This window comes from Strix uralensis, chromosome Z (genome assembly GCF_047716275.1).
Source record: "Strix uralensis isolate ZFMK-TIS-50842 chromosome Z, bStrUra1, whole genome shotgun sequence".
NCBI lineage: Eukaryota > Metazoa > Chordata > Aves > Strigiformes > Strigidae > Strix > Strix uralensis.
Genome location: NC_134012.1, coordinates 8,124,706 through 8,149,144, shown reverse-complemented (window position 1 = coordinate 8,149,144; position 24,439 = coordinate 8,124,706). Strand labels below are relative to the sequence as shown.

General features: G+C 49.8%; 1 long non-coding RNA gene and 1 pseudogene across 1 annotated transcript in view; both read right to left on the bottom strand.

Moving 5' to 3' along the window:
• LOC141938083 (uncharacterized) overlaps positions 1-24,439 on the bottom strand; it is a 485,749-nt gene that overhangs the window by 455,105 nt on the left and 6,205 nt on the right. The window lies entirely within an intron of this gene.
• Positions 13,574-16,012, bottom strand: LOC141937819 (acrosin-like; annotated as a pseudogene).

Below are 24,439 nucleotides of genomic sequence, written 5' to 3'. Positions count from 1 at the left end.
TTCTGATTTAAAGCGGTGGATTGATCTAATCCTTTTATGAAAGAATCTGATATGTATAAAATGAAAAGGATCTTTAGAAATTGAGTGTGACCTCATGCAAAAGTCTGTGTCTATTCTTTTACTGAGGATCTTAACAGATATTTTACCATTTGTCATTACTCAAGCACCCGTGTGTTCACAGTAGGTTTGCCTAGTCTGGTCACAAAAGGGCTGAGAATGAGTAGTACTGTTCCCCACATATTGATGAGGAGGGAAAGAAAAGAAGAGTAGGAAGGCCAATACTGAGGAAAGAGTAAGCCTGTCTAAGGTGAAGAACACACTAACACAGATATAATGATTATAATTTTCATGAGATTATGAAACAGCCTCTTGAACTGAGTGCTTGGTTTAAAGATGGACTGTTATGTGTTCTTGACTATGCTGGCTTTCTCAGAAGAACTAAAATGCACTACCTCGAAAATCTCATCCAAATTCATGTTCAATATCTTAAAACAGTGCCTGATTTATGACTGTTCCACCTATTTGTGATGCTGCTTGTCTTGCCTTAAACACGGCGTAACATCCCTCCTAAAGAATCATCCTAGCAATTTCACTAGAACAAACTTTCTAATGAATAGACAAAAACGAGCACACAGGAGTTCAGAAAAGAATTGGCATCTTCCTTCACATTTCATGCCTTTTGTTTCCCACATGGATATATGCTGCTTCATCCAGGAAATCTTCTTTTTTAAACACGACTTTCTCTCTAAGCTCTCTGATTTATGAGCTTTCCTATAGAGCAATACATGAACACACTTGAGCTGTGTCCTACTAGAGACGCGGAAGCAGCTGGTTGAAAAATGTAAACTCTATTTAACAACAGTTAGGATGCTTAATCAGACCTGTAATATTGTTGTGGTTGCATAGCCTTTTGCATAGTACTCTCTGGCTAAGAATGAGAAGTCACACTTCGGTGTGTTTTAAGGATTCTGAAACTTAAGAAGAAGTACATTTATCTTGTGTCTGGCAGCATGATTGTTTCCCAATTTCTACAGTACTGCTGGAGTAGGTTCCAGACACCATAGGGCAAATAATGGATTTTACAGTTGAGTTTTTGAACCAAACATGGGTTTAAAAATTAACAGGATGGGAAGAAAAATGTTAACTGCGGTATCTGATTTCAGATTGAGATTTTTTCCTAAAAATTTCTCCTTTCCCCTTTAAAAATCATGCCTAAGGAATGTAATTCAATTCAAAAGCCCGATAACCTTGATTTTTAAATATTCTTGCCATTCCATACTTTTCTTTTTCCCTACACTGTACTGTAACTTTTGGATAGCAATTTTAACCACTTTGAAACTGCAGTTTTACTGTTTTTCCTGATGGCGAATATTTATCAGTTCTAAATTAAAGAACAGGTAGTTCCAAAAGTGGAATATACTTCAAGTAAATGTATTCTTTTTCATTGGTCTTTTGGTATTACACGCAACAGGGGAAACATAGAGACAATCTTTGCTGCTTTAGTTTTGAGAAACTGTTAGAAATTATTCATGTTTTCATTGTATCCACAATTTGTTAAGTGCTGTTTGCTAAAAGAGAAGGATTTTGTGTGCATTTCGGTAGCTGGGCAAAAGCAGAATCTCGTAAGGTTCTGCAGGAGTTGTTTTAATTAAAAATGTAGTGTTTAAAAAATAAATAAATGTTCAGGGCTACATCTAGTAACTAGGGTGTGGGGGTTTTCACATTGAACCTAGAAGCCAAGGAATAGCCTCTGAAATACTGGACCATCTTTTTCTTTTCACTATTGCCAGTTAGGATTTGGGGTTTTGTTTGGCTTTTTGCTTTATTTTTTTTTCTCCCCTGAATCACTTTGTTAACTCGTGAACTTAACAATCTTCTTTTGTCCTTCCGTCTGTTTGTTGAAGGTTAAACTTTTAGAACAATGCACCAATATTACGCTTAGGTCAAGAAAGATGTTCTTTGTCTGTCTTAAAGCTGAAGCCATCCCTAATCAGAAGAACAAGTCGATAGCTGCATTTGAGCAATGACATCCCAGAGCCATTAGACCTCGAAGAGGGTGCATTGCCGGCTTGGCAAGCAAACTCAAGGTCCATGTATCCTTATCTCAACTACCCTCCTAATAACAAAAATCACGCCTACAGGTCAAGAAGACTCTTGCTCAGGTGAAGACCCTTCCCCTGAGCATCCGTAGTAGGAGAAGTGTTGTGTCAGCAGTGTTATAATTGTATGTGAGTTACTAAGCAATCATCGCACAGAGGATGTACATGTAAAAATGACTAACTCTGCAAGTTGTGTGTATAAATATAGTGTGAAAAGTCCCGTTGGTGTTCTTGATTTGCAGGAAACCACCGAGCACCAAGGCTTGCTCAACCGTAAAATAAGCAAGCAATGTCCCTCCTGAGTGTATGATTATTGACCTATTGCACACTGGGTGATGAATCTGCTTTTCAGACAACACTGGGATGAGATCTGTTAACAGCCCCATTCTGCATATGTGTGTCTGTGTGTGTTCTCACAGCTCCTGTGGAAGTAGCTGGGCTCCTCTGAACGCCAAGGCACGGCCGGAGGAGGCAGGAGTCTGAGTGACTGAGCAGTGTTGCAAACGCTGTCTTCTGGGAGAGAAACAATCGGGCATCTACCGAGGAGCCCGCTGCTCTGATTCCTACTGCCATGGAACGTGCCAGCTGCTGAAACCAGCAGCAGAAAGGTCAGAGCTCTCTGCACTCTCTTGAGAAAGTTCTGCACGATGACAGTGTCACAAATCCGCAGGCCATGTGTGCAGGGAAAAGGGCTGTGACACTCGCTCCTCCAGCAGCTAGCAGGTCAGATGCGAGTGCTGCAGCACTGCTGCTGTCAGCAGCTGTTGAGCATGAGCAGCGTGAGAAACAGGGGAGCTCGGGGGGTTATTCAGCCCGTTCCTTGGCAGGTCACTCCCTTCCACAGCGGGCTTCTTCACTGCCTCCAGAGACGCCCGAAACTGAGCCCTGCGCAGACACACGCGAACACCCCGGCACAGGAACAGACACCTCCCGCGGGACAAACATCTCCCCACCTTGGAAGAGGTTCCTGCTGTGTCACCCTCTGTGGGGTGCAGAGACAAGTGCTGGAGGGGGCAAGGTTACAGTTCGCCCCGACCCTTGGATTGCCCAGTCGGGTCCCCATCGGACATGCGGCAAAACCACCTTCCCCTCCTGCCCGCTCTGCCCTCGGCATCTGCTGCGTGGTGGGTGGGTGGCTGCAGCAGGATTTTCTGTGGGAGGAGGCACCGAGCACATGGCCCTGGGGCTCTGGGGACCCATGGCCGTGTCCCCCAGCAGGCGGAGGTCACCACGGTGGGACACGGGGGAGAGGGAAAGGGGGCAGGAGAGGGGGGAGAAAGCAACACCCAGAGACGGGGTCAGAGAAATAGCAATTTATTTATTGATTCAATAAAGACTTGCTGCAGCCCTGTTAGTGCTGCCCTCGCGGCAGCCTCTTGCAGGGCTATGGAGAGTCTTGGAGGCTGGAAGCCCTCCTCTTCGGGGGGCGCCGGGACCCCCCAGTTGAGCAGTCCCTGCCGCAGCTGGGATCAGAGTGGCTGCGCCTGCAGCCCCGGGCAGAGGGGCCTGCCACCGCCGCCTGCCCCAGCTCCTCCTGGGGCTGCTCCTGCTCCTCTGGGATGGGCACAGATCGGGGGCGGCCAGGACCCCCGCGGAGGGTGGCCGCCAAGCTGCTGGCTTCCTCCTCCCCGTTGGAGCTTTCAGGGCTGGTGGAGGAGGGCCGGTGGGGGGTGGGAGTCCCACTCTGGGAGCTGGTGGGGCTGGTGGGGCTGGAGCTGGTGGGGCTGGAACTGGTGGAGCTGGAGCTGGTGGAGCTGGAGCCAGCCGCAGACCTGTTGTCCTCCTCCTCCACAGCATGGGAAAGCAACAGCCGCAAGACCTCCTGGCTGCACTGGTCCACAATGATATTGATGATACCATGGACCAGAGGTGCTGCATGTTCCCCAAGGTCAGGCTGCAGCACCTGGACCAAGGCCTCCGCAACCGGGCCGCTGACACACAGAGTGTGCAGGATTCTGGCCTCTGCATGACATGCCTGCCACCAGCGGGACCCACATATTGCCTGCAGCTCCTGACGCAGCCAGGGCAGCAAGGGATTGACGAGATGAACTTCTGTTTGTAAAAGTTCTGCCCAGACCTCAGGCAGGATGCCACCCACTGGCTCTGCCTCTGGCCCTGCACTGTCCTGCTCATGTGGGGACAGTGTCCCCTGTGGAGATGGTGGAAGGGACACCTCAGGGTCGTGGGGGCTGTTTTCGGCCGGGTGGCTGGGAGCTGTGCCTGCCTGGCTGCTGACATTTGGCAACTCTTCTGGGTGCATGATGAAACACCCTATAGAGTAATTTTCTCCTTGTACAGGAACCTGGACAAGCGTTACTGGTCCTCTGCAGAGTGGGCACTCTTCCTTCAGGTATAACCATCGCACGATGCAGAACAGGCAGAACGGGTGGCGACATGGCATCGCATAAGCAACATGACGTGGGGCATCACGGCAGACGGGGCAGATCTGCTCTGTCTCCGTGGCCATGTTCACACGCTGCATCAGGTTGGGGAGAGCTGAGGATGAGGAGCTGCTCCCACTTGCTGGCGCTGGAGCCTCCAAAGGGCGTCACGTCCTGCAAAATTGAGAAAGGCCCTGGTCACTTGCTGTCCCGGCGAAGGGAGGGGGAGGAAGAAATGCCCAGGCCCCTCCTGAAGGACACCCTCCATCTACCCGAGCCCCTTCGCCCACCCCACGTCCGCCCTGGGGGGACCCTTCCCCGCACAGCTCACCTCCGCTGCCACAAGCGCGCCTGGCTGTGACCAGCTGCCTGATCCAGGCAGGGCCGGGGAAACCCAGGGGATCGCTCCAACACGGGCACCGAGAGCTGTCGACGGCAGCCCCCAAAGCACCACCCAGCACCGGGGAGCTGCCTCGCTCGACCCTCCAGACCTCGCAGGCACGCTCGGCAGGAGTCCAGGCACGAGCCAGACTGGGCCGGGCTCTGCCGGCGCCCGAATATAAGCAGTGAGGGACGTGACGTCACAGTCCCATCGCTTGCTGACATCACAGCCCACCGCGCAGTGATGTCACAATGGGACATCTGCCCCCGCATCACTCACGCCTCCGCACACACCTCTGGGGCTACCACAACCCCACTTCCCACTCCCTCTCCTCACCAGTGTCCTCTGCTCACCGTCAGTGTTTCATGCCAGTCACCAAGGCCTTGTCTGTGTCTTCAGCCCCCTCAGATGCCCCTGTTACTGCTCCAGTCCAGCTTCCTACCAAAATAAACAACTCAGCCCTAATTACTTTTTTCCCCATTGGTCCCAACTTGGCTGCATCTGGTCCCAGGTTTGGTACTTTGGACAGCATTATTTAGGCAGTGTCATACTGAAATGATGTTCCATGGTTGCGCTGGTGCTCTTCTCCTTGCGCGACTCCACTTCCCAGCGTGCCTGTAGCGCTCCCCTCCACTTTCTGTGTGCATTTTGGCCATCTCTCGGGCAACTCCCCTTCACCAATTGTGAAATCCAGCCATTCCTCACAGCGTTCTCTGAAACTTTTACTAGCTTCCTGCACTGCACATGCCGTGTGCAGCAATTACTGACTGCTGTGGCCATGATCCCATTACAAGTGGCAACACATGGCAGCACCACGGGAGATGGCATCATCAGCAGGAACACAGATAACCCTGCAAACAGTCCAGGCTGTGGTAACCCCCGATTTACAGTTTAACAAAGTTTTACAAGGGCCAGAGACTTGCAAGCTGAATTCTCTGCTCCCCATCTCCCCTCCCCATGCCAAACCTCATCCAGCCCGGGCTGTCCTCCATTATGACCCGGTCAGAGAACATATTTAACGTTCCTGCCTGCAAGAATCCTGTGACCCCCCTGCATCTCTGCAGAGAGGGATTGAAAACCTTCTTTCTTTTTTGAATACAGCCCTTTAATTAAACACATGGTGATTCTCCAGCCGGGAGTTAGCAGGAGAAAGTCAACACGCTGGCACACAGCTCCTCCTCCCTCCTCATTCCCCTAGGTCCCTCCAGCACAGGGGAGGCTGGGGGACCCAGGTGGCCCTGGAGAGGAACTGGGGGGTTCCCTTCCCTCTGATGGGATTTTGAGAGCCACCAGAGACCCACCTGCCTGGGGAGAAGGTGGGCAATGCCTGGGCAGGGCATTGCAGTGTTTTTGCCCAGCCCTGCCTGGGTGAGCCCCGGCCGCCGGGATCAGTGGCACACTGCAGATTTGGGCTGGGAATAACCTGAGCGGAAGGATGAGCCACCCAGGTCCCTCCTGCCCTGCCACATCCTAGAGAGTGTCACGTGCCAGAGGTCCCCTTGCATGATAGAGGAGGGCAGCGAGCCAAGGTGGCTGGGAAAAGCCCCCAAAGTGGTGAGCTGGTGAGCTGGGCCTCTCACTCAGCCTGGTCCTGTGCTGGGCATATCGGCATGTTAAGATGCCAGAAAATTATTTTCTTTTGGCTTTGGCTTCTGGGGTGGCTTTTCAGGGTGGGGAGGTGCATGAAATTGCCTTGGGAGGTGCTAGTTCTTTATAATCCCAGTTTGGAAAGGCACTCAGATTCTATAAAGCGGCTCTTCAGATGCTGTTTTTCTGAGATCCCATTAAAAAGAAAAGGAGGACGGTGTAGATAATCCTACAACCATTCAGATGCTGGGAGCCCCAAGTTGTGCAGCACTGAATGGGCCTGCGACTCTGGCCCAGCACACCCTGCACCTCCCGTCCATGGAAAAGTCACCCCATTTTGGTCATTTGAGCTCTTACAGGATTCTCCCAAAGAAGACCTGAGAGCTTGTCGCTGCACTTAGATAACGGCTAGGCCAGGCCTTATCTAACTGGACACAATATCCCTCTGAGGAAGATTTTAAATTGCCTCAGGCAGACAACATAGAACATGTTGCTGCAAGGCATCATGTACTGCAATCTGAAACTCCGATGTCTAGTTAGAGGAGAGGAAACATTTTCAACACGCTTAGTCCTTGATTTTAAAAAGAAGTTTCTTGTCTGTTTTTTTACATTTTCTAACCAGATACTCTAGATTTTTCTATTATTCTCCCAGTTAAGGAAAGTGCGGCCCAAGTGCATGCATGTTTACAACCACTAGAGCCTCTATAAATTTAAATGATTAAAAATTAAATTTCTAAACAGAATAAAAATGACATCATTACCACCTGAGGTTTATGCAAGATACTCTGAGTAAAGTAAGGTAGAGAGCTGTATGACTGTAGTTCTCGTAGAACGATGGAATCATGTCAGCTCGAAGGCACCCTGGAAGGTGTCTGACCCATCCCCACGTTCTGAACAGTCACAAGGAAGAAAAGGCTCCAAGGAAGAAAATCACTTTTACATTCACAGTTACAGGTGCCACCCAGATAAGTGCTGCATCCCAGTGCTACAGAAAGCAGTTTGAAGGGCTCTCCTCCAAAACTCCAAAGCCTGTCACTGCTCTGGGCCCCATACAAACAAATTCTTTTTCCAAGTCACTTGATAGAGAGGGCTGACAATCTGACTCCTCTTTGCGATGTGCAGTCTCCAGAAACCCACAACACCCAAGAAAGCTTGCGTTTCCTTTCTGTTAGTTGGTGGGGACATAGCTGTTATTTTATTACTCACCTCCACTGGAATCTGGCGATGTCCGTCTTGCCATTTGACTTCTAAAAAGTGGATCTCTTGTGCAGGTCCCTTGACTTTAGTACGCTTTATGACAAAACCGGCTCTCAGAAGGATTTGGATTATTTTCTCCCCTTTCTTGCTAAGACTTGCCAACCTTCCCTTCCCCTCCCAAGGCCATTCCTGTCCGGAAAAGGAGATGGAACAATTCCTATAGCAGGCACCTGTGTATTTATCACTGTTTCAGAAATCAAACTGTTTCGAAATGTTCAGATGTTGTTTCCTGCTGTCATCTCTAGTGACAAAGTATCATATATTGTTATCACTCTTTGCACTTTTGACTAGCTTTGTCTTACTATCCTTTACAAGTTACATCTACTGATGACTTCGACTTCTTTTTTGCTAGATATGTTTATAGCGATGTTCAGTGTCTGCACAACTCACAGCTAAGCCTAGCTAAGAAAAGGTCCTAGTTTTGCATAATCTCTTAGCCCTGAAATCTTTCAAATTAGTGAGGTGAAACCTCATTTGTGACCCTGAGTAGATGGACTGGGCTTTGCATCCTGACTTTAACTTGTGAGGAAAACAGGACTCGGAAAGTTGTGTTATTCTAAGCCTTTTTGTGTGTGTACAGACTTCTGGGACACGGCTGGACAGGAGAGGTTCCAGAGCATGAATGCACCTATTACCATAAGGCACCTGCTTGTATCATGGTAAGGGTAGTGTCGCAGCTGTGATCTGGTGGAATTCTGTCAAATAACAGTCCCAGTTGACACTTGTCCTGTATATTACGTTCTATGATTACGCTGCCTTATATTTCTTGTCTCTTCCAGTGGTTTAAAAAACTTTCCTATATTCTTCTCTCACCAGATAAAACCAGTGTCGTTGGGTATGTTTAGCTCTCTTCTGTCTTTCCTGATAGCACTCTTACTGTATTCCCTGGCTTTGCTGTCTTCTCAATTTCCTTACGTTTGTCGCTGTCTTTCCAGTAAGGTGGTACATACAGCTGAATGTACTTATTTAGAAGCAGTTCTGTCAGAGGTGATGGGAGGAAGTGGGCATTCCTGTCTTGTTCTGTGATGTGACTGTTGGGTGATGTAGTACAAAACTGTTCTGACATGTTCTGCAGCGGTACCACGTAAGACATTCTTCTCTGGTCTTCTGCCCTTTCTATTTTCCTGTACTTTGTGCTTCCCATTTATTAGCTGACATCAGTCTTGTTTCCTGACTCCTAACCCACTTAGGTCTCTTGATTTGTGCTGTTGCTCTAACTTTCCACAATTTCTCATCACTTATGAGAATCAGTCAACTTCACTGATATTTTAATTGTGAACATAGAGAAGACTCACATCTGACCCGACTTAGCAGAACAGATCTCTCAGTGCTTGTTCACTGTCATGGGTGGCAGAGCACTTGTCAAAGTACAAAATAAGAATGTAAAGGAAAATGAGGGACTGTTTCCTGCCTCATGCAAAGAAACGGACTGGCTGCATTTTTCAAGGCTTGCTGGATACAGTCTCCCTTTTCTCTTTCATCCTAACAAAGACCAGTTTCCTTTGTTGATATCCTCCTGGGAAAATTCTGGATTCTGTACTTGTGTTTGGTGCAGTGGGTTGGTCAGGAGATGTCTTGCTGTTGGCCCCATGACATCTGTCTCTTTTTCAGAGGGTGTTTAATGTACAGCAGAAAGTCACCTACAAGAACTGAAACAACTGGTACAAGTAGCTGAGAGAATTCTGCCCAGAGACTCCCTGCACTGGGGTGGCCAACAAAATTGATGGTGAGTATATCTTCTTTCAATGTCTCAGGATTCTGACCTGGCTGAGAACGAATGTCATACATTTGTTAGGTCCAGATGAGTTCTTGAGTGTTAGTCTTTCAGGGTTGTATTTTGCCAGATGAATATGTGGATCATCTACTGACCTTGCATGCTGTCTTACAGGCTCTCTTCTTTGTTTTACTAGTGATAAATACTGATTTGATCCATTTAAAGTTTATTCACAGAATCACAGAATTGTCAAGGTTGGAAAAGACCTTGAAGATCATCCAGTCCAACCATCAACCCAACATCAACAGTTCCCAACTACACCAGATGCCTCAGCGCTATGTCGACCCGACTCTTAAACACCTCCACGGATGGGGACTCTACCACTGCCCTGGGCAGCCCATTCCAACGCCTAACAACCCGTTCTGGAAAGAAATACTTACTAATATCTACTCTAAACCTTCCCTGGCACAACTTGAGGCCATTACCTCTTGTTCTATGGCTTATTACTTGGTTAAAGAGACTCAGCCCCAGCTCTCTGCAACCTCCTTTCAGGTAGTTGTAGAGGGCGATGAGGTCTCCCCTCAGCCTCCTCTTCTCCAGACTAAACACCCCCAGTTCCCTCAGCTGCTCCTCGTACGACATGTGCTCCAGACCCTTCACCAGCTTCGTTGCCCTTCTCTGGACACGCTCGAGTCATTCAATGTCCTTTTTGTAGTGAGGGGCCCAAAACTGAACACAGTAATTGAGGTGCGGCCTCACCAGTGCCGAGTATAGGGGTAAGATCCCTTCCCTGTCCCTGCTGGCCACGCTATTTCTGATACAAGCCAGGATGCCATTGGCCTTCTTGGCCATCTGGGCACACTACTGGCTCCTGTTCAGCTGGCTGTCAATCAACACCCCCAGGTCCCTCTCTGACTGGCAAGTCTCCAGCCACTCCTCCCCAAGCCTGTCAAGGGGTGTCCTTCCAATTCTGTCCTTACCACACCGCCCATTTGTCAGGTCCACTTGGTGGACTCGTGATGGTTCGTTTGCTACGATCTCAAAAGTGCAAAATTAAGGTGACCAACACCAAAGGGGATAGCAGTAATCAAACAGTAAAACTTTATTGTGTTGCCTGTGAAGCGGCACGCGATAGTTAGAGATGGGTGAAAGAAAGGAGAAAAGTAAAGTTAAGTTTAGAGAGAGGAGGGAGAGAGGTTATAGCTACCACCGCTGATCTCATACGTCCTAACGGTCCCGGTCCAGCTGATGCTGCGTCGTTGATCGTCGTGGTCATTGGTAGGGAAGTTTCCAATTTTCGTTATCCAGAAATCATCTTTTATGCTCAGTAACACACCTTGCTCCACCTCTGCCTCAGGAGTCTCTGCCCTTCTCAGAATTCAATTATTATATCTCCGCCCTTCTCGAGCGAGGCCATCGCACATGCGCAGGGGGGATTGTCTGAGGTATGGTCAGTCTTGGAGGCGGGTAACCTTCAACCAGGAGGTGTGTTTTGGTATTATAATGAAGCAAAGTTCATCTACGGTTCATGATTTCTTCATCAATGTTATGGCAACAGTCGCAATCCATCTTTTTCAACAGTGGCTATGCAATTATCTCTAACAGCTCCAGCTAGGCCCAGGTACTGAACAATAGCACAACACTCTTTGTACTACACGGCTCAGGCACCGAAGAACAGCACTGCACTGTCTGCACCACACGGTTCAGTACTCAGGAGAACAGCACAGCACTGGCTGTGCCAAACAGATCTGCATTCAGGAGCCTTTGCACCACATTCCACTCCAGGGATCGGCAACTGCGCTCCAAACAGGCCGTTGTCAGGTACCTCGCTGTCCATGTCTCTGATGACAATGTTGAGACAATGCTGATCTTCTGACCGACTCTTACACCATTGCATCCAGCAAGAACTCAAAAGCTGATTGGAGCAGTACCTAGTGAAAAATTGCAGGATGTCTTGCTGGAAAAAGAGCATAACCTGTTACGTGGCTTCCCTCCCCTCCATACAGTCAGTAACTGCCTTTGTGTTGCTCATTCAGCCTGCGGGGTTCCGTGGTACTTCTCTGTGCTAAAGTGTCTAAACAGACCTGCTGGCAAAGTTGTTCACCTTCCTCTGCAGATGACTGGATGATTCCCTCCTCTTAGGAACGCCAGCTAAGGCACTCATTATTGCTGTCGTCTGGGTTGTGATCTGTCTCCTGCATCCTGCCTGTGAGAGTGCATAATGCTTTCTGCTCAGCATCAGTGAGAGAACACATACCCTCAGGACCAGTCTCCTGCTATTCTCTATCAGTACAGTGTCAGACATGGGCTTCCTTGCTGGCGTTCATGGTAGAAATCATCACAGCTATGACTAGGTGTGTCCACCTGAAGAAGGTGTCCAGGCTCCCACTGCAGTCTATGGAAGTTCTTTTGGTTGCGGGGTGTGGTTTAGGGCATGACTGATCTTGCCTAATAAAAGCCTTTCCTGTAGGATGTGTCAAGCCAGCCTTGAATGCGCGGATTGCACGGACTGTACAGGAAGTCTGAGGCAAATGGGCTTGGTGTTGACAGCCATATTGTAGACAGAACCTCTATGTAGATGAATCCTGTTCTTAGTGTTCTATGTGTGAGTGGACACTGCTCCGGGGAGTCCTCTGCCTTGCCTTTGTTTGCTGTGTTCCACCCAGACTAGGAAATGAACAGGCCCAGTCTGCGGAACAGTTGATCCAGCTTCTCCCAAAGAGGTAGGGAGCGGCTGCCGGGGCAGGGCTCACAGGCAAGCATCTGGAGTGTGAGCTACTTCAGCTGTGGCTTCTGTGGGAACAGGCAGATCATCTGGAGTCATCCTCCCGTGCCAGCATAGAGGCTGTCTGGCTATCAAAACTTTGAGCTGTTCCTGCATGCTTCTTCAAGGCAAAGCTTGCCAGGAGAACTAAGCCACTCTTGGGCCTGCAGGGAAGGGTCCTGCCCAGATGCTTTAATGGTACCTACTGGAGAAAACAAACACCAAAGCACTTTTTTCAGACAGCTTTGAGCTTGCATCCTTCCTGCCCTTTTGTTAGAAGGCGGTCCAGTTCCTAGACAGTGCAGGTCCCGCTGCCAGCACTCCCCATTGCTTTCACAGCCCAGACACTGCTGCCTCTCTGTCCACACCGCGATCTCTGCTGCTGAGTTGCTTTGGGTTTCCTTCCCCATTCTGTTACGGAGCAGCAAGATCCAGCAGACTTCTGAACACGGGGGATTCCTCCTTTCAGGTCCACGAGAGCTGATTCCGGTGGACTCTCACACCCAGGAGGCTTCTCCTGTCCCAGCCTGATGGATGTGGCTGCTGCTGTTCCCATGTGTGCGTTCAAGAGACTTATGCTGCATTCCAAAGAGCCGGCTACACAAACACACCCACAGACTTACACAATTAATGTGAACGGCAAAACAGATCGACTTAGACGGAGCGATGCCTTTACCAGCACCCATGTACTGGTAACCACCGCTTACATAAACATGAACACAGGCCAGTCCTTTTCTGCCTTTCCAGATGATCAGGATTGGATGTTTACCAGTGAAACATAAACACACCTTCACTCCATAGATTCATAAGCACAGCACGTGCTTAGATCCCTCAACTCAACTAACAGTATGGAAATTAAGTCCATGTAATATCTGTGCCTGGATGTCAAGATCCTTACCCAGTCATCGGTGCAAACCTTGGGTCTTTCCAGATCATGTCACGAGAGAGTCCAGTTTCAAGTTCACTGGTGCATTGTACACACACACACACACACACGGATCCCAGCAGTACCCGGCGTAAGACACTTTCTGTTTCCAACTGCTGTCCCCAAGACCTCTCGCCCCCTTCTCCCACCGCACCTCACCCTCCCCTCTGACCAGCCCTTCTGAGTGACTCTTTCCCTTTGTGCCCATCTTGGTTGCCTGCAGCCTCGTTTTTCAGGTGGCAGGCATGGAAGTCCTTGCCTTGCACAGCAGACTGAACTGGACCGAAGCATGGTTAGCTGTGAAAATTGGCAAGTTTATTTCAAGAACTTGAAGGCTCAACTTGAGCATTTGTGTGCGTGGGCAGGACCGAGCAGGCCTTTGGCACTGAGACTGCCTTTGGCTCAGCAGGCAGTGCCCCTGCAGGAGATGGTGGTGGTGCACAGCAGCTTGAACTGGGTCCTGCTCATGCTGCTGCTGGAGCCTTTTCCCCCTGTAGGACCTGCAGGAGCTCCTGCAGCAGATTAAAGAATTCCACCAGCTTCTGGCGTGGAAAAGGACAGGGCGTAAACCTGTCCGCTTGCATTGGTACTGGTCTTGGCCTCTGAAAGGGGTTGAGGTGAAGACTGGCCGTGACGTTGGAGTAGCCGTTACTGCTGGGTGCAGTCCCATCTGTACCAAGATCCAGTCATAAAAGTGCTGAGTGGAGGTGTAGACTCCAGGCTGTTTTGCTCTTGCACAGCCTCTCCCCCAGCTGGTCACTCCAACAAGCCAGAAGTAGTCAGCATCGTTGTCTTTGCACACAAGAGGACCACCGCTGTCACCCTGCAGTGGAGGAGAGAGGGAGGGTTCAGGTGGTGTCGGGTGGCCACTGGCAGCACTAGGGCTGGCTCCTTCTCTCTCACTGCACCTGCCAGGGCTGTATCTGCTGCACAGAGAAGCTCTGCTCAGGTGCTGGGGCCTACAGAATCTTGTCAGGGAGAGGGTAGTAAGCCTGTGGGGTAGGACTCTCTCTCATCTCCGCACAGTGATGCTGGATGTGTGCAAGAGGGATATTTTGGGATTGGGATCTGGACCTCGGGGCTGCCAGGAGCACTGGATGGGCTTTCTGGGCAGAGTCCCAGGCCTCTGGGACAAGTGGGGCCCTGGGCAAGGACCTGCAGCTGGGGAAGAGGAAGTGAGCCCCACCAGCAGTGGGGACCCAGTGGTGGGAGGGTGGCTTGCCACGCAAAGCCCGCGCTGGGATATGTTTGGGCAGTTGCGCTGGGGCTGCCTGTGCTGGTGGGCGCTGCCTTGTCTCACGCTCCTACGTGGCAGGTGTCGATGCCACCCTGCGGATAGCCAGCGCACAGGTTGTGGGGGTGGATGGCCCCTCCGTACCACTGGCTGCTGTTGCAGAGGTTGACATTGATGAGGCAGACCTTGGCCTCCTGCAGGATATCTGTTGATCCTCCAGCTGTGAGCACAGAAAGGAATAAACGCCCAACAGCTTATTGCCAGGTCTCCTGCCCTGTCTGGGTGAACCCCTTCCCTGGGGCTTGGCTTTGCATTGTGAGAGATATTGTACCGGCATTTCCCTTCTATTTCACCTTGGGCCCTGGGCCAGGCCCCTCTCTTTCTATGGGCATACATCCCCGCAGCCAGACTCTGGCTCTCGCCTCTGCTGTCAGGAAGCCCAAACCACCTCCCCGGAGTGCCAAGCTTGTACTCAGAACACGAGCAGTCTTTAGAAACTCACATCTTGCATTGATGGACCCCCAAACACTGACATAGCAGGTTGTCAGCTCTGACACTCGCAGCGAGGCATTGGGCACACAGGCAAGCTGTACAGAGTCACTGCACTGGACAGGCTGGTCCAATTCCAGCAATGCAATGTCGTTGCTCTCCGAGGTACTACTGTAGTGTTCACTGTTCACCTTAATATTGCGCACTTGGGCCTCCGGGCCCAGCTGAGTCAACTGGGTGGCCCCGATCACTACGCACCACATGGTGATGTGCCTGGAAGGCAGATGGGGAGAGGGTTCAGAGGGAGCCCAGCCACATGCTGCAGCAGCCCAGCAGTTCCCTGCCCCCTGCTTCACACGGGAGAGAGGAAAGCAGCGCTATGGAGGCTGCAAGTGCCCTAGCATGCCTTGGGCCCAAGGCATGTCGAGATGGAGGCTGCTAGGAAGCTGTGGCAGGAGCCCAGCCCTCTCCTGAGCTGCCTCTCAGCCGGGCTCTGCAGTGCCCAGGCACTGGGCGTACCACAAGGAAAGGGGATAGGAGTAGCACGTGGTGCAGATGGGGCACCTGTGAGTGCTGGAAGGATATCCCCTTTCCTTCCCCTCCTTACCTGGCCTTGGTGAAGCAATGGGCTGCTGTGAGGACCCACTGTGGACTGATGAGGGACCCTCCACATATATGCCCCGTGCCTGCTGCCCAGGGATCCTGGATGATCCAGGGCCAGGCCCCTGGCTGGGCGTCTCTGCCCCCCACCACGTGCGAGGTGCTGTAGCCAGAAGCCATGGGCCGGAGCCCACAGGTCCCTCTGTAACCAGAAACTCATTAGTGTCCTGCTCAATGGATCACTGCTGTTCTGGCTGAAGGTCAGCTGTCTGCCCTCTCCATGGGGCACTGCATGGATAGTGAGGCCAGGGAGCCCTGTAGGGTGGGCAGGCATCTGCCCCTGTTTCTGCTTTAACCCTGCAGACAAGTTGTGCCAGCAGCCCGGGTGCTGCAAGGAACCGAGGCTCCCGCATGGTGCTGGGGAAGCCGTGGTGTGGCCACGGGGGACAAGTGGGGACCCTCCAGAGAACCCCATCAGGTTGCCCAAGCTCCCTCCCAGAGTCACTTACGCACAGGTGTCCCACGCGCTGTGTACAGGCCAGCATAGGGCCAGCAGGACGAGGAGTGGGAGCAAATGCATCGTTGCCAGCAGCATGTGCCAGCTGCCAGAACCGAGGGCTCGCTGCCACCAGTGCAGCAGCTGACAGAGTGCCCGCAGAGCTCACATTGCCCACAGTGCCCTTGGCAATGAGGCTGATGTCACAGAGTCGCTGGTTCCAGGTGCCTCTTGGTGGCAGGACATAACATAGGGGTTTCCAAGCAGGAGGGGAAGCAGAAGCTGGGATCGGACACCCCTGACAGACCCCCTCTGAATGCTCTGCTTGTGGGATGAGGGTGTGCAGGCCCCGTGGCAGGCAGCAGTGCCCGGTTCTGAGCACTGCCTGCTAATGGCTAGCAGGAAAAAACCCAGTGTGGCACCACAGCCTCCTCTGGAAGTTCACTGCCACCCTGCTCACTGCATTCCTTTGCCACCAGCTCCTTCCCAACAAACGTACGCCAGAGAATGTAACTACTACAGGCAGTATGCGCATTTGGGTGTTGCAGAGCCAAGCTGGTTAGAGCCGCGGCAGGCAAGCAGTGATGTGTAAGCCAAATAAACCAAGCAGACCCAAGTAGTGTCACTTGCAACTGCAGAGAAGGCTGCTCCTGCTCTCAGCTCCACATGCCATTGTCCATGGCTTTGGTACATCCTGAATTGGCCACAGCTCGTCAGTCTGCCTTCTGCAGCGGTACGGTGGAGCCGTGCTCACGTGCTGGAGTGCAGGGAGAGAAACAGGAGCCAGCTGCGTGCGTTGCATTTGCTGAGAAGGGCTGTGTCCCTGGAGGCTGTGGTTTGAAGAGTGGCAGCCTCAAGTGATGGTGCTGCAGCTCCCAGCTCTGTTCCCACCCAGGGGTGCACCGCACACCTCCAGCGGGGTTGGGATCTCTGGACACTGGGGTGTGCCCTTTGCTTCTTCTTCACCATGGTTTGAAGGGAGCTGTTGTGGCTCTGGAGATGATGCTGTGTCATGGTCCCACCCTGACCAAGTCCGGCTTTCTGTCAAGAGGCCTCAGCTTGGACATCCAGTACAGAGCACAGGCTCCACTGACCTGCACTCTTAGCAGGGCTGGTCATCTCCCTAACCCACAGCTGGCTACCCCAGCACTCTGTTAGCCAGAGATGTCACTGGGCCAAAGCTGCAGGGTAACTCTAGGGCTGAGCTTGATTAATTGGGGGCGGAGGGGGTGTCTGGTGGGTTTGGGATAGGGTTCCAGTGTGGAGCAACTGAAGGGGATGGAGCAGCAAGAGGCTGGGAGCAGTAGCAGCAGGAAGACTGAGGAGTGCAGTCCATGGGAGTGTGTGTGTTGCTGTGCAGCCAGTGAGTGTCTGTGTGTGTGTGTTGGCATGCATTCAGGGTGTGCAAGTTGTTGTCCCAAAACTGGGTTCATTCACCTGATGTGCAATCACCTGATCAACATGCTGATTGTTGCTTCCAGACAATTTTCATTAGTATCAGCTCCTACCAGTCCATCATTCCCCAGCTTTACTGGAACCAGGGAATCTGCTGGGGATGCTTTAATATCCTCCCCCTGTCCCCTTCATTCATTATCCAAATCCTCCAACATTGTAAGGTTGTCGTTCCTCATCTGTTCTCCTCTCCATTTTCTTTCTTTACTTGGACATTCATTTGTCCAGTGTCCTTCCTGCCTGCAAATAGAACACTGATTCAAGCCCCAAGGAGGGCCTTTTCATGCTCCGTATCCCAGTCTTGCTTCAGGACCCTCTCTACCCCTTCCCCCACAACCTCCTCTTCTTCATCCTCTCATCCCACCTCATCTGTCTACAATTGTTGCAGCTAAGAGAGAACCCTGCAGTTTCTTTTTTTGCTGTCCCTTCTTTTCCTTCTTTACCTCTCTATTATTATGTACCTTATAAGCAATTTCAATCAACTGGGAAACAGACATTCCCCCTGCTCCATCTACTTTCTGTAACTTTTTTCTTGTATCTTGCAATGGCCGACCTATAAACGACATGTTGAACACTTCCTCATTTTCCTCCTCTTCCGGATCTAAATCAGTCCATTTCTTAGCCACCTCACACAATCTCTCATAAAAAGCTGATGGACTTTCTTCAACCTCTTGTCTAACTTCACACAGTTTAGACAGATTTCTCTGCTTTTTGGACCCCATGCTCTACCCCATCAGCTGCTGGTATTGCTTCAATTTAGTTTTTCCTAGCCCAGTATTCATGTCCCACTCTGGATCTTCTCTCAAAGGCAAATACTGTCTAGGATCTCCCACCTATTCCTTCTTCCTCCCTCTTCTTTCACCTTGTCTAGTACCATCCTTCTTTCTTCTGCAGTAAAAAAAGGTATTCAGTAAAGCCTGCATGTCCCCCCAGTTAGTGTTGTGAGTCAGCATAATAGTTTCTAAAAGCTGAACATTCCATCAGGATTCTCTCTGTTCCAACACAGTGCTCCCAATTCAACAAATCTGAAGTAGTAGAAGTGACGTGCACAAAGACTGGCATACCGTCCATCCCGACAGCCCGTCTCAACGGTGCCTCTATCACTGGCTGAGAATGCCCTCTAGTCCTCCTTGAAATAGTGCTAAAATTCCTATTTCCCATTTGTCCTTTTTTTCTGATCTCTTTCTGAGCTTTCCTGACTGTCCTGGTTTTGGCTGGGATAGAGTTCATTTTCTTCTTAGCAGCTCAAAGGGTGCTCTGTTTTGGATTCAGTATGAGATTCGGTATGTGAAGAATTCTGATAAAACGCTGATGTTTATGGTTGTTGTTAAGACATCAAGGACTCTCCAACTCCCCGTGTCCTGTCCTTGCACAGATGTACAAGAAGCTGAGAGGGGGCACAGCCAGAGCACTGGACTCAAATTAGCCAATGGAATATTCCCTATCATGTAACGTCATGCTCAGTATATAAAGGGGGGGTGGCCAGGAAGGAGGGGGGTTCTCTCTTGCTTCCAGGATTGCAATTGCAGGATCTTGGTTTTGTGGGACCGCTAGCCGTGAATGGGCTGGGTATCAGTTGGCGAGTGGTGATTGCATTGTGCATTACCCATTTGTACTTTCTACTATTGTTATTGTTTTATTTTATTACAGTTAGTTTCTAAACTGTTTTTTATCTCAACCTATGAGTCTCCCTTTATGCCTTTGGTTTCTTTACCAGTCCCCGGGCAGGGGGAGGGTGAGCGAGCGGTTGTGTGGTGTTTGGCTGCTGGCCAAGTTCAAATCACAACCGAGTTCTTCCCCTTTGGCCACAGGGTTATATGGGGGAGAGAAAGAAGGGACTAACAACTATACATCCTCTTGTTCAGCACAGCACAGCATACAGATGCTTGTTTCTTTCCCTTTTCCTCCGTACATGGCAGTAACATACCTCATCCTAATCCACATTTTTCTGAACATTAGGATCCCTATACAAAGTCATAAAGGCATCAACGTAAGGCACTTTTTATCCCATTTTCCCAGTTGACAATAAAATAGCATCAGTGGTAATATGGTATTAAATTGCAAAGACCCATTTTCCAGCCACTGTTTATCACCATTTAGTTTGTAATTTGGCCACCACTGATTACAATGGTGCCACTCCCCATGCACTGAGGTCAGGGTATGGCCCCTTTACCCTCAGCTGGGCATTGCAGGCCTCCCCTTGCTCAGAGATAGCGGCAGCTCTCCTCTAGCTGAGGAGCTTGCAGAGCTGACCTTCAGGTGTGCAACCACTCCTGGGACACAGCAAGGGGAAGAAGACTGGGGACAAAAGAAGACGCACTGGTGACAAAACATGCCTGGGCTCCACGCAAACCCCTACCCAAAGATACAGGGGCTCCTGCCAACAGCGTGTGGCAATAGCACATCCTGCTGCTTCCAAGTTAGGAGTCAATATTGGTAAAGGTGTGCCTACAGCTGCTTTCAAGTGTCTCAGCTACCTGATGCTGTCTCCTCCATGCTAAAACTTAAGGCTATTCAGGAGGGACTTTAGCTCAGGTCAGTGCATCTTGTATCAGTTCAAACAGCAGTGTAAGACGTGTAGCTCTTTCTCTCTTGACTCTTTCCTGGAGGAAATGGGTATCTCGTACTGAAATGCAGGTCTTTCATTAAGAAAGGGAAAGTACGTGGCCAATTTTCAGCTAAGAGCATGTTTTATCTCTAAGATACCTTTGCTGCTCCTTTTAAACAGGAAAATTGGGGAACTATCAAGCCTTTTCACCCAAGCATCATTTCCTGATCCGGTGAGTTTTCACCTCCCCAGGCAGCCCAAAGAGGGAGTTCAGGTTAGTAATAGCTCTCTTAGGTCGAGTAAACAGACACAGGCAGAACTACATGATACAGATGGTTCTTCAGAGGCAGTAAGCTGTGGCTACTACAAGTGGCAGGACAGAGAAATAATGCAGCAGTTCCTATTATCTGTAATAGGAGGATCTTTATTTTTAGCTTTGATAGGTTTAAGTTTTGAAATCAAAATAGCAGAAGATAACGTCCCTAGCGAGCTGGCCCTATTCCTGTTTTGCAGCAATTAAAATGCAAAGTGCTGGATACAAAGGATGGGGCCATTACACCCGGATACACACTGGCCTTCTGAGGAGGAAGAGACGAATGAACTATTGTCTGTCAGTGTTGATAGGTACTACTTAACCCTTGTTTCTGCCATTTGTTCCTACCCCCACGTGTGTGTGGCTGTGCTCCTGATGCCATTCAGCCTGAGAAAGGACAGCCAAGCATTCTGGGTGCCCACCAGCCACCCCCAGTGAGTGGGAGCACCACCGCTCCAAAGAGCACCGGGAAATCAACGTTCGCTTGTGCAGCAGCTCTTCTTCAAAACCGTAATGACTTGTAAAAATTCATCTCTTGCCAAGCAGCACAGGGCAGTAGGATGGAAGATGGTGATGATGGCTTCAGGGCTGGCGGGGTGGCCCCCAGCAGGTGAAGGAGTTTGGTGGGCATCCCTGTCAGCCAAGAGCAGGGAAGGGCTCCTGCAGCCCAGGAAAAGCCAGACTGAGTGAGGAGCAGCAAGAGGTGGAGGTGGAGGGAGCGTGAGGCAAGCCCGACCGCAGAGAGGCAGAGGGGAAGGAGCTGCTCCGCTTTGGCTTGGACTTTGTTTCTGGAAGGGGTAGGCTGCCTGAAGGGCTACAACAGCCGACACCTGTAATCAACTTCTGTGCATCCTCCTGAGCTGAAGTGGGGCCAGAGCAGTGATCAACAGACGACCTGAAGCTCTGAGCTGCTTTACACAGCACAGACTGTAAAATACAGGAGGGTTTGTCCCCTGGTGATTCCCCTCAGTGTTTCACAGTCACAGATTTTGTGATTTTTGTGCCTTCCCACACTTGGTTGCCCCTCCACTATTTATTTTAAGCAAGTTTACATCAGTGGCTCAAACCTGTAGGGACTAACCCTGAATTGCGTCCAATTGTGGAGATAACCCCTCACCAGTGCTGGAGCAGATGGGCTGGAGATGACGTGACTTTTTTTTTTCTCCATATGTCCTCACAGAGCTGCCTCCATCTCCCTGCACTGCCACCGCAACTAAAAATGCCTCCTGCTAGTAGCCAGCCCCAGAACGAAGAAGACAAGTGCCAGCACTCATCTGTGCCCACCAGAAGCAGGTTGCTGTTGTTCGGGCACATAAACATCGAGGCAGTGCTGGTAGCAGGGGGAGATCTCTGCTTCCTCGCAGCGGGTCATAGGTGCTGCCATGTGGTGAGAGGCATTTCTGGCCAGCTTCACCCTTGTCAGAGGGAGAGGGCTTCAGCTCCCCCCACCTGGTGCACACAGCAGGGTCCTGTCTGCTTCTAGCATGTGTAGGGTGGGCATCCCAGCTAGATTCTGGCTGCCTGTGGGCTTACAGCTGATCTTCTCCCAGAGCTTCACAATCTTCTTCATGAGTAAAAGTTGTGCATATATATGAAGTTATAGGATTTTATTTTTATCTTGTCATACACACTCATCTATTTCCTTCTCTTATTTGTACCTTCCCATGTGGACTCATTTATTTGATTATCTTTTTCTGAGATCCATACTGAATAGAAGGCTAGATTGAAAAATGCAGCTAAATGCATCCAGCCCAAAAAGTGGTCCCTTGCTCCAAGCCAAGTGACAAGAGCAGTGACATTGACTCTGCTCGGGACTAGAGAACATGACGACCATGCCCACGCCACACAGCGTTTGACCCTGGGTCCTTAAGACAATATAATCATTTTCTCTGTGTGTGAAGGTGTAGAAAGTGCTGTCCAAAGCATCCAAGGCAATGCAAGAGCCTGTTCCATTGCCACTCCGAGTGCTGCTCTTGCAGTGTGAACCTAATGGGCAGTGTTGCACGGCTGCTGCCACAGCATGGGAAAGTGCTCGAGGATCCCCAAGGATGGAAAGCCAGGACAAAAAGGGGACAGCAGGAGCCAAACCTGGTGTAGTCTCAATCACACTGCTTCTTGGGAGGGTGTCTGGACTAAATCATTTCCAGAACTGCGTACAGGTATTGTTTCAAAGGGAACAAATCTGTTCACTCCAAAAAAGAGCTACAGAATGAATTATCATGACTGCAGAGTGGACAATGTGGAACCAAGACCTGTGAGTGAAAACAGGGCAGACGCACCCAAAGAGCTGCTCAGCATCTAAGGTAGGAGTCAGATGGAAGGGAGGCTTTTAAGTCCAAATTTGCAATACAGCTCTCCTCCTGTAACTGAAACAGCTATTTCTTGGCCTGGGATACGCCCAAATTCATTTAGTTCGTCCCTTTGTACCTGAAGCCTTTGGATACCCACTACTGCAGTTCTTCCACCAGTGTCCCATGCTCAGCGGCTCAAGCGCTTGAGCCTGCCCAGGACCAGGAGACACACATGGGGCTGCGTGTGACCTGCCCTGTCAGGGCACTCCTTGATGCCAACCAGCTTGGGCTTTCAATGGAGCAGACTCTGCCAACTAGGTCAGAGTAATGTGGTTCTGCCCACGTTTGCTGGACACCGTAGCAGTCAGAGCTCTCATCAAGGAACTGGGAAACCAAATTCCTTGCTCTGAAGGAGCTCAAGATGGTGTCTCTTTGCTTTTGCCGGTGTACAGACACTATAGACGCTGCAGCTACATCTACATAAGTACATTGAACAGTTCTAGGGCACCACATCTCATTGCTCTGTATTGTGAAATTGTTATGACACCATTAGCTTGGGCTACCTAACATTCCGGCTGGCCTCAGTGCATGAGAGGGGTCGTGGGCACCTTTCATTTGCTGGTAAAAATCTAACCCAGAATGTTGTGTACTGTGCCTTTGTGTGATTAGGCATTTGGGGTTTTTTATTTATCTCATTAAGATACTCCTTCTCCATATTTTACCTGCTCAAAAACAAGGTCAGAAGGAATTGTCCTAGTGGTGTGGCTGTTGGGTAGGTGAGTTTTGTCCTTTAGTTAGGTTCCAGTAAGGGTCAAAAGGATGTAGCCATGGTTAATAGCTGAGGGTAATGAGAGAATTTATTTGTGGCTGTGTAAGACTGTGAAAAAGACACCAGGGCATGTTAGTTGCAGTTGAATGAGTATAGGGGTGGTCAGTCCATGAGGAGAAGAACAGCTTAATGCAGAAGTCTGCAATTAATCATTTTAAAATATAAAATGGCAATGACTAGCACTGACAGAACATCCTTCCAGGCTGTAGTCAATATTGTGGCAATCCATCCTCCAGACCTCCTGGCCACAGACCAGCTTCTTTCTTCATCAGCCACAAGGCAGAACTATTGCTTCCCAGCCCCCCAGCCCACAGGCATCATGTCGTTAAACACAATTCTGCATGTAAAATTAAGAAAAATAATTCAAACGTCATCCAACAAAATGCAGGGGGGTGCTAAAGGGAATTCTAAAGGCCTTGTAAGGCACAAAACTATTAAGGGCTAAGACTTAATAATGACCTTGTCATGTCCTTATGGCAGATAATAGCCTAAGATATGTGGCATTTCTTGTATTCTTAACAGGCTCCAGTTTCTAAGCATTTTCAAATAAACACGTGACTGCTGATTTTACTTGTTTGTTAAACCCCCTTATAAATCAGATGAGACATTCAGGCAATTTCCTTCGTACCTGGAGTATGCTATATTCCTTTTTTAACTTAGAAATATTAATGAGCCAGGTTTTCACAAAAATAAGGTATGCCTGTGTGACCGGGGGAGGTGTACATTATAAACCATATAAGAATACACAGATGCTTTTTCAAAGAAAGGTTCATATCTTCTTAGGTGTTAATGTTGGTGTCTTACTGTTAACATTTAGGAGTGAATGAGTTCCTGAGTATTTTCCAATCTATTTCCAAGTGTGCTCTGGTCCCTACCAGAGCACGCCTGGAGACCCTCACAAGAGTGCTTTCAAGAGCAGGAGTGTAATTAGGAGGTTAATCATTCTGATAAATTCTGAACCACTAAAAATTATGATGGCTCAATGAAAGCAGCCCTAAAATTGTGGGACTTCAGAGCACTGATGGCTGACAAGATTCTGTTCACTTTGTTTCCTTAGATTCATCATGACACTAAAATC